This window comes from Amblyomma maculatum, chromosome 1 (assembly GCF_055883805.1).
Source record: "Amblyomma maculatum isolate TAMU_Amacu chromosome 1, ASM5588380v1, whole genome shotgun sequence".
NCBI lineage: Eukaryota > Metazoa > Arthropoda > Arachnida > Ixodida > Ixodidae > Amblyomma > Amblyomma maculatum.
The window spans coordinates 463,572,232-463,581,243 of NC_139344.1; positions in this window are offsets into that span (position 1 = coordinate 463,572,232).

Sequence of the window (9,012 nt, forward strand, 5' to 3'; positions counted from 1 at the left end):
ACTGCTTTTAAATGCCGGCATTGCGCATTGTAGAAAATCATCAAAATAGGACAGAACGTTAAATTGTAATGCTCATAGGCCGTATTTGGAGATTCTGAGAATAAAGGTCCACGTGACCTTTGGCTCATCAATGGAGCTCACTTTCACGAACCACTGGTCATGGTAAATCGAAAATTCGCTCTTGAAACATTTCTTCGGTTTATGTCGTGCATTCGCAGAACAGTACCAAGTGTAATTATTCGATTTATTGGCATAATTTTTTATTTTATTGCAAAAGCAATACTACGCCAGGTCTAAGCCGTGTCCGGATCCTTGTCCGGGTCCGTATTCGAGTCCGAGTCCGTGTACGTGTACGTGTACATGTCCGTGTCTGTGGTCCCCTGGCAGCAGCGGCCAACTTAGGTCTCTCGTTTCACATGGGACGGTTATGTCAAAATCAGCCTGCCAGGACGTTACCCCTATAGGCCACTAAGGCACGTTCATACGGTTTGGTTAAAGCGGGTCTTTATATGTGGGCTGGAGAAGAAGAAAAAGAAGAGGAAGAACGCTCGGTCACCCGCTGCTAATGCTTTCGCCCCATATTCGGTTCAGCAGAGTTAAATCCTTCTATTTTTTTAATTTACAATCAACACAAGTCGAAAAAGCGCATAATAAAAATCTTGAGCGATCATTATATGTCGCTGCGAGCTAAGCGAAAGCCAACCCAGGGTGCCGTCATCCAGAAATGTGCGCCCATGGTGCAGGTGTCATCAAGCCGGTTTCAGCAACTGTCGTGTTTACCTTCGGTGCGATTGCAAAGTGACGCCCGAAGAAGGTATTACGGAAATCTTACGGAAATGTATTACGGCATAAAAAAGCCAGGTTTTCTCAAAACAGGAAGTCAGTGTAGGAAAGATGCGCTGCCATCAAGCACGAGGACGTGTATGGGAAACAGTTATCTTTGCATAACTATTGTATGTTCAGTGCTGAAAGGCTATATGTATGTCGCATATTAGTGGTAATATATCCTCTAGACGGGAGTAGTTTATGTGTATTCTCCAAATAAATATATTTTGTTGCAGTGCGACAAATGCTCCTACAAATTTCCATGAAATAATCTAAATAAACTCTAAGCACAAAAAAAAAGTTTCAAGCGTTATGTATCATAACATAGTAAGAGTGAAACAATTTCATTTATTTACGTTATAGTGTTGAAATATACATAGAATGTTCCACCTTGCCATGTTGTTTTAGAAAAGTGAAGCCTTCAATGTATGAAACTCTAGCGATGAGGTTTGCAAGCGTTGATAGGGTTTAATTCCAAATATGATTACACGGAGCCAGTTTATTGACCACTTTGGTGTGGAAAGATTCAAAGCCCAAGCCTATGCTTCCAGCAAATGGGGCTACATTTGCGGAGAATAGTGGAGAATGTTCGAGAATGGAAAGAAGAAAAGCGATAAGGCTAGAACTTCCTTCCGGGAGATGCGCAATGTATGCATGTTTCAGAAACGAGAGGCAATAAGAAAAATTGGTAAAGAACCGCTGACTAAAATGAAACTACTTAAACGACTTAATCGAACGAAAGTCTAAAAGAAATTTACGTCGTGGAACGACGGAGGCAGTCTGCAATTTGGGAAGGCATGCAAGCTAAAATCAGAAAAAAATACTTAAAACCGAAGAAATGATATACGCAGGTGTTACGCTAATGGATTGAAGAAATGTGAACAAATTATTTTTTTCATTGAACGTGTGCTAGACCACTGGTCTAAAAAGAACAAACTGCAGCTAGAAGAAATATCAGCTTGCATACCACCTAGACATTCTCATAAGGCCAACGTGATAAGAAAAAAATATTTTGTTTAAGGTAAATAGAATATGGCTCCATAATACAATGTTTTGGGCGAGTTGGTTACATACATTCATTATTACAGCGCAAAGACGGCACAGAACAAGAGGAGGACACAACAGCGCTGTTGTGTCCTCCTCTTGTTCTGTGACGTCTTTGCGCTGTAATAATGAAAGGAAGAATATGGCTACCAATTCATCACCATCATCATCAGCAACAGCAGCAGTGCGTAGAGCTGGGCGAAGTGGTAGGCTATATCGTGATGAATCGCTTTCCGGAGGGTGTAACGGAGATTTATGACGCTGAATATATTATTCGTTAACAAAATATTTATCTATATTTGTAGATCCAGGAAGCTTTATAGCAAATGAGATTGCTATTTGAACAAGGCAAAGGGGAAACAATGGAGTGCTTTGAAAGAATATCAAGTTTTGGTCAATGAAAGGAACAAATGTGCTCGACAGCTGGCTTAACTAACCACAATCCCGCCGCAGACCGTTGCCCCGCAGCAGAGTCCTAACTAACTGACATCGACGCAGTGGTAGAGAAAGTGAGACGCTTCAAACAGCGGTAACCTCATGGCTTTAAGTTTCGTTACCACTGCCATCACATCAATAGGCTACTTTTAGGGAATTTGTGTGCACCCTGAAAATGTCAGCCAGCTCTATTCTCAAGTTCCACAATTTTTGTAGAGTTACTCACTTTAAGAAAGAAGATTTTTTCGGTTTTTTTTTTCTTGAAGCTTAAGAAAGGTGGGTTTAGTTTCTTCACGAGAAGCATCTCTACATCCGTCTTTCCGATGCCGTAATGTCGAACGTACGAAGTTCTATGACTGTCCTAGCAGAAAGGCATGGATGAACGATCTTGGACATTATATCTAACAAGTTCGGGCTGCGGTGTATATTCAGGACAAACTAGAAATAATCTTTAGAGCAGCGGCGGTTTCTAGGCTAAGGCAAGAGCAAACAGGCTATTACGTTCTCTGATGTTAGCCCATGTTACACTGCCTCTATCTGCTCGAATTATTCCGAAGCCTTCAAATGCGGCGGTTAGTGCAGTGTACATTGAGGTTCGGAACTGCCTTGTGCCGACTGCCTAGTTCATTACGCCAACATTTTCCATCGTCTGTTTGAATGCGTGTCAGCTGTACAATTAACACACTAACCTAACAATACCATACGCCATAGAGTGTTGTTTTGTGTTACACGAGGACATGTAGCCGCGCTAATTAAGCTGCTAAAAATGGTACCGATAAAGCGTGTTCACTGTCTGTGCTTGTACCACACTGAAACGTTGTACTTGAATGTCACCTATAACTTTTTTCTCTCAACTTCAAAACACAGTCGGGTATGCAATTCAGTTGACCGTCATGTGCACATGCGATCATTTTGGGCTAGGACTTCCTATCGCTTCATGGCGCGGTCATAGATTATTCCCGGGCTTAAATTGCGCTCTCTACGCTGCCCAATCTCGGGCCGGACGCTGAGCTTTCCCATACCTCTGTTTCTGCCAAAGTTCTCGTTGCCGAAAGTACTGAAGTTCCTGCGGGCTGATTAGTGATTTTGTCTCTCTCCTGTGACTCTGTTCGAGATGAAAGGGTCATCTTTACACCCTCTGATAGTTTCCTATGCCGCGACTGTCTACCTCACCCTTATGCCCAGCTCATCATATCCACCGGCCTCACCTCATTATGAGTCTTAAAACCGTCTTCAAGCCCAATTGGTTTGCGCCGCGGCGAATGCATGTGTATCGTGGAGCTCTTAAGTTCTGTTTTCAACACCGACGGCGCCGGAGGATCATCTCCGTTCGACATGAACGGACTAATCCCCCTACGTCTGCGCCCGCGACGTTGCCCCAGATCTCTTTCTTCGAAAGAGGGGGGGGGGGGAACCCCTTTCTCCCTGGCACTCATTCTATGCAGCTTACTCCTTTGCGTTTTAACTGTGTTTGTAAATTGCTAAGTGTACCAAGTTTAATAATGAAGCATTTAGATCCAACAGCACAGGACAGGTTTTGCATACCACCGTGTGCCGTCTTTTTGGCTGAAACGTGAACGCGATAACGAATATTGCGCAATCGGCCAGGAAGCATAAAATCTATCTTTATATCCTCACAGAATAACAGCGGGCATATTTTGAGAGTAGTGTAAGCAAACGCGCAGTTCAACCATGTGTGACCTGCAGTAGTGACGTAAAAACAGCGCTTCAAGCAGAACACTTTGGAGCCAGTATGGCAAGAGCATGACAACATCAGTGCCTGTCATGCGCTTAGTATGTTACAGGCATTGAAAACAAGATGTTACATTTTCGGTGACACAACAGTGCCCACGGTATCCGCGGTGTGAATGAGGTGCGATGGCGTTGACAATGTTTGTCACGTTTGAATATACTGTCACGTGGTGGTGACAAGGTCGATGATACAAAGGAAGAGTCGGTGATCGCACTGAAGAAACGTTTTATTGCCCTGACGTGCGCCCGCAAAAGAACTATAGCAACTCGGCGGCGTCGACAGCAATAAACGTGCTCGTCGATCGTCGAACAAAGAATGCCCGTCGCACTCGTCGACGCTGAATTTAAAGGCTGCTCAGAACAAGCTAGATAACGTCGCAACTACTACAAGCACGACCTGGAACAATGGAGAAAGACACATGAGTGGCCGGAATCTTCGAGACAGATCTCGGTGCATCTTGCGCTGAAACGAAACTGATAAAGGTGCGTCCGGCGACATCGAGCATTAACAAACAAAGAATACAGAACTGATACGCGATCCAGAATCAGAGTGATAAGGCTGCATGCCACGGGCTGTTTAAAAAACAACAAATACAGTTTTGAATGTTTCGCGGGAATACTTTCTGTAAGGCCAGTCATGCGCCATTCACTGCTCCCCCCCCCCCCATTAGGAAAACAAAAGCGCTATCCCCACTCTCCGTTGGAAACACACCAAACTCCTAGAATAATTATTTGCTTTCGTTTAGTTTGGTATTTGGGGCCTAAAGCCCCAAAGCGAATCAGCCTACGAGAGACGCCATAGTAATAAAGCTCCGGAAATGTTGACCACCTGGGGTACTTCTGGCGTGCTCTGATATCGCAGAACACACGGACGGCTCACTTTTCGCTTCCATCGAAAAGTGGCCGCCGCGGCCGGGATTTGATACTGCAACCTTAAGTATTTTCTTTTATTGTTCACGTGTCATTCGATCCAAGGCAGCTCAAGGTACAGCTAAAAAGGGAAAATGTCTACTGCGTGAATTTCAATCCCATTGAACGGAATGACGGAATGGAATCGAATGGAATATAGGAGCGTCCCCTTTGAAACGGGGTGGTAGCAGTAGCTATCATGCTCATTTTTCTCTCTATATCTTAATTATTGATTTAGATTGGTTAACTAAACCATCACTCTATTTATTAAATTTTGTTTAAATTACTATTATGTCACTTCTCTGCTTTTAAGCCACCAATCTTCCAGTCGTTTTTTGCTAGTTTCCACCGTCGGTTTATTCACCCGGCCACTGTTATCTCTAAACCCCAGAGCTTCAGGAACAGTGATTGCGCGTGCACCAACTTTCGGATGGATACCATTACATTCGAGTATAATATGGTCAATTGTTTCACTGGAGTTTCCCCACAAAGCACATGCGTCATCTCCATTGTTAAATTTCTTTTTGTAGCTGCGTGTTGTAAGGCACCCTGATCTACCTTCAAAAAGTAGGGCACTGTCTCTTGAGTTATCAAAGAAATATTCCTTCCTGATCTGCATTTTCCACTTTGTCCCTACGTGGATGGATGGATGGATGTATGGATGGAATGTAGGAGCATCCCCTTTGAAACAGGGTGGTAGCTTAGCTATCATGCTCATTTTTCTCCATATATCTTAATTATTGATTTATAATGGTTACCTAAACCATCATTCTATTTATTAAATTTTTGATCCTACATTACTAACATTATGTCACTTCTCTGCTTTGAAGCCACCAATCTTCCAGTCGTTTTTTGCTAGTTTCCACCGCCGGTTTAATCACCCAGCCACTGGTATCTCTAAACCCTAGAGCTTCAGGAACAGTGATTGCGTCTGCATCAACTTTCGGATGGATACCATTACATTCGAGTATAATATGGTCAATTGTTTCACTGGAGTTTCCACATATAGCACATGCGTCATCTCCATTGGTAAATTTCTTTTTATAGCTGCGTGTTCTAAGGCACCCTGATCTAGCTTCAAAAAGTAGGGCACTGCCTCTTGAGTTATCAAAGAAATCTCCCTTCCTGATCTGTATTTTCCACTTACGGTATAATTCCACACTCTGTTTCTTTTCCACCGAGTTTATCCAATTTTCACCTGGTGTGTTTTTCACCTGTTGCTTAATGCTCTTTATTTCTCCGTCCTTGTGACTAGCATACTTGCTAGTTAGTTTCCTAGTTCTTTTTCTCCATTTTGAGTCCACGCTTTTTAAGTACAGGTATTTAAGTACTTTAGCTGCCCATCTGTTACTGTCCAATTTCCTCAGGCGTTCCTCATATAATATTGTACTCTGAGCTTCCCGTACTTCGAATGATGTCCAGCCCATATCTTCCTGTACCGCCTCATTTGTAGTTTTGCCGTGGGCGCCTAGTGCTAATCGTCCAACGGATCTCTGATTTATTTCTAATGTCGACTGTACCTCTGAGTTTAGGCACAAAACCGCTTTTCCGAAAGTAAGTCCGGGCACCATAATTCCTTTCCAAATACCCCTCAAAACCTCATACCTATTGTATCCCCACAATGCCTTATGCTTCATTATCGCGGCATTCCTTCTCCCTTTGGCCTTAAGTGATTGCTTATGCTTTCCAATGTATGCCAATCCTTCGTTTACCCATACCCCCAGATATTTATATTCAGCTACTCTAGGTATTTCATGGCCTTGTATTTTAAGACCCTGATCAGATGAGCCGTTGAAAATGATCAGCCCCGACTTAACTGCGCTGAAACTGAAGCCTAGTGCGTCCCCTTCGTCTCCGCAATACTTAACTAGAGTTTGCAATTCTTCCAGACTCTCAGCTAGCAGCACAATATCGTCTGCATACATCCAACCGGGGAGGCGCTGCTCTACCGCCTTTCCACCTAATCTATATGACAGGTTAAAACCTAGGTTACTGTCTTGTATCCTCCGTTCCAGGTTTATCATATAAAGCATGAACAGCACCGGTGATATAGGACAGCCTTGTCTTCATCCTTTGAATACTTTCACATCCTCCGTACTTCTTATCCCTTCCCACGTAATTTCTACTTTGTTATCGCGGTATATTTCCTGTAGGAACTCTATTATATCATAACCGATACATTCTTCTTTTAACATGTTTCACAGGAGTTCCCTGCTTACGTTGTCGTACGCCCCGTTTATGTCCAGGAAGGCCAAATACAAAGGTCTATTTTCCACTCTAGACGCAGACCAGCTAGCAGCGCAAATAGCGGCTGACTGCTGCCCTTCTGTGAGCTCAGACCTGAAATGGCACAGAAGTGCATTTCACCAATGACTACACGAGAAACATTTGTTTTGCAATGAAAAGGGAACATTTTTCAATTTTTGACTCGACTTAGTCGAGACACATAATGCAACAAGAAATTTTCAATTTTGCCAACTGGTTTTCTGAAGCTATCCCACATTCAGTGAGGGCATGACGTTCTAGTCGAATTAGCATATAAATTATCCGCACCAACTTCCTAAGTGTAATCAGCTACAAAATTTTGGCCTGACAATCTATTTCTGTGACGGTGTGGTATATTGGTACTTTGGTCTGGATGATACGACATCGTTACGGCTGTCTGGACACTAAAGTTTGTATGAGGTCAAAAAGAACACTTCTTCGTTTCGTTCGGAATCGACGCTCAAGCATTCATGCCATAAAAAAAAAAACTCGTGTTCATTTTAATAACGAAGTGATTGAGCTAAAGACCGCCGACCTTCTTGGATCAGTCGTAAAACCGATAGTTAGAGTATCCTGCAGAAAAAAAAAGACTCTCATGATAATAACTTCAGCAGAAATTCTTCGAGTGTTTTTGAGGCTTGTAGTAGAGCCAAATGTATCCAGGAGCCGAGTTTTGGAAGTGAAGTTCCGAGTTTTCGTCTAGTTCCAGCTATCCGAACTGCATCTTTTATAAAGGTTAACTTATGGTGTGTAATTAAAAGTATTGATTAGTGTTACACCATCGGTGTTTAAAAAGTAATGGGTAGTTACTCCCTTATTAAAAGTATCACAATGTCACACAAAATTTCATGGAAGCAAAACTAACGAGAAGCAGCCCTGAAGACGAAAAATAATTTTGTGTCGTTGTTTTTGAATTAAGGTAATGTGTTCGCGTCTCTCGTCAAAATATTATTTTTATGTCAATTGCTATCAAATCTTGCGAAACCCAGCAAGACGGTAATGAGTGGTGATGAGAAGCGCACGCTTCAGCCGCGTGGAACTTGAGGTCTAATATTGATGTCTAATGAAACTAATATTTCGAGTGCCCTTTGAAACAAACCTCAATAAATATTATTCTATCTGTTATCCCAAAGCAGCCCACATGAATATATTTACATTTGTTTCGCTGCGTTTGATTATTATTGACTTCAGTTTTTTCAGTAACACGTACTCGGTGAGCCTCATTATTTATTTCGTTATTTTTTGCTTAACTGCACTCATGTATGCTTTGAGGCCTCCTGTTTAGTAGTGAGGTGCTAACCCCATGCTGTTATAGCTCCTTATTTATAACTATTCTTTAAAATTGCACCCAGATTTCGTGTTGGCCTTCATTGCAGTTGTCGTGGACGTCGATCATCGTGCATGTAAATAAATGGGTATGGATAGCTGAGCAGGTAGAAAGGGTGTTACAATAATTTTAGACTTGATAAAGGCCGCTAATTCAAACACAATGCATTAGTTAATTTTTTTTTTTTTGGCGAAGCAGGTTTATGATAATATCCATTATCGGGAAAAATGTAAAATGGCTTCTCACAGGGTGAAATTTAGGACACTTTGTCTAGCAGCTGCTCGAAATTGGCGCTGTCGGTCCTCAGGGGCCTCTGTACACATTTGTGTAAAGGTAAAGTGTCCCTCGAGACAAGGTTTAATATTCGAACACCAAAAAAAAAAATATTATGGTAAGTTTTGGTCAGCATAAATGAATAAATTGCGTTTATTAAAACACTGAATAAATCATTTTCT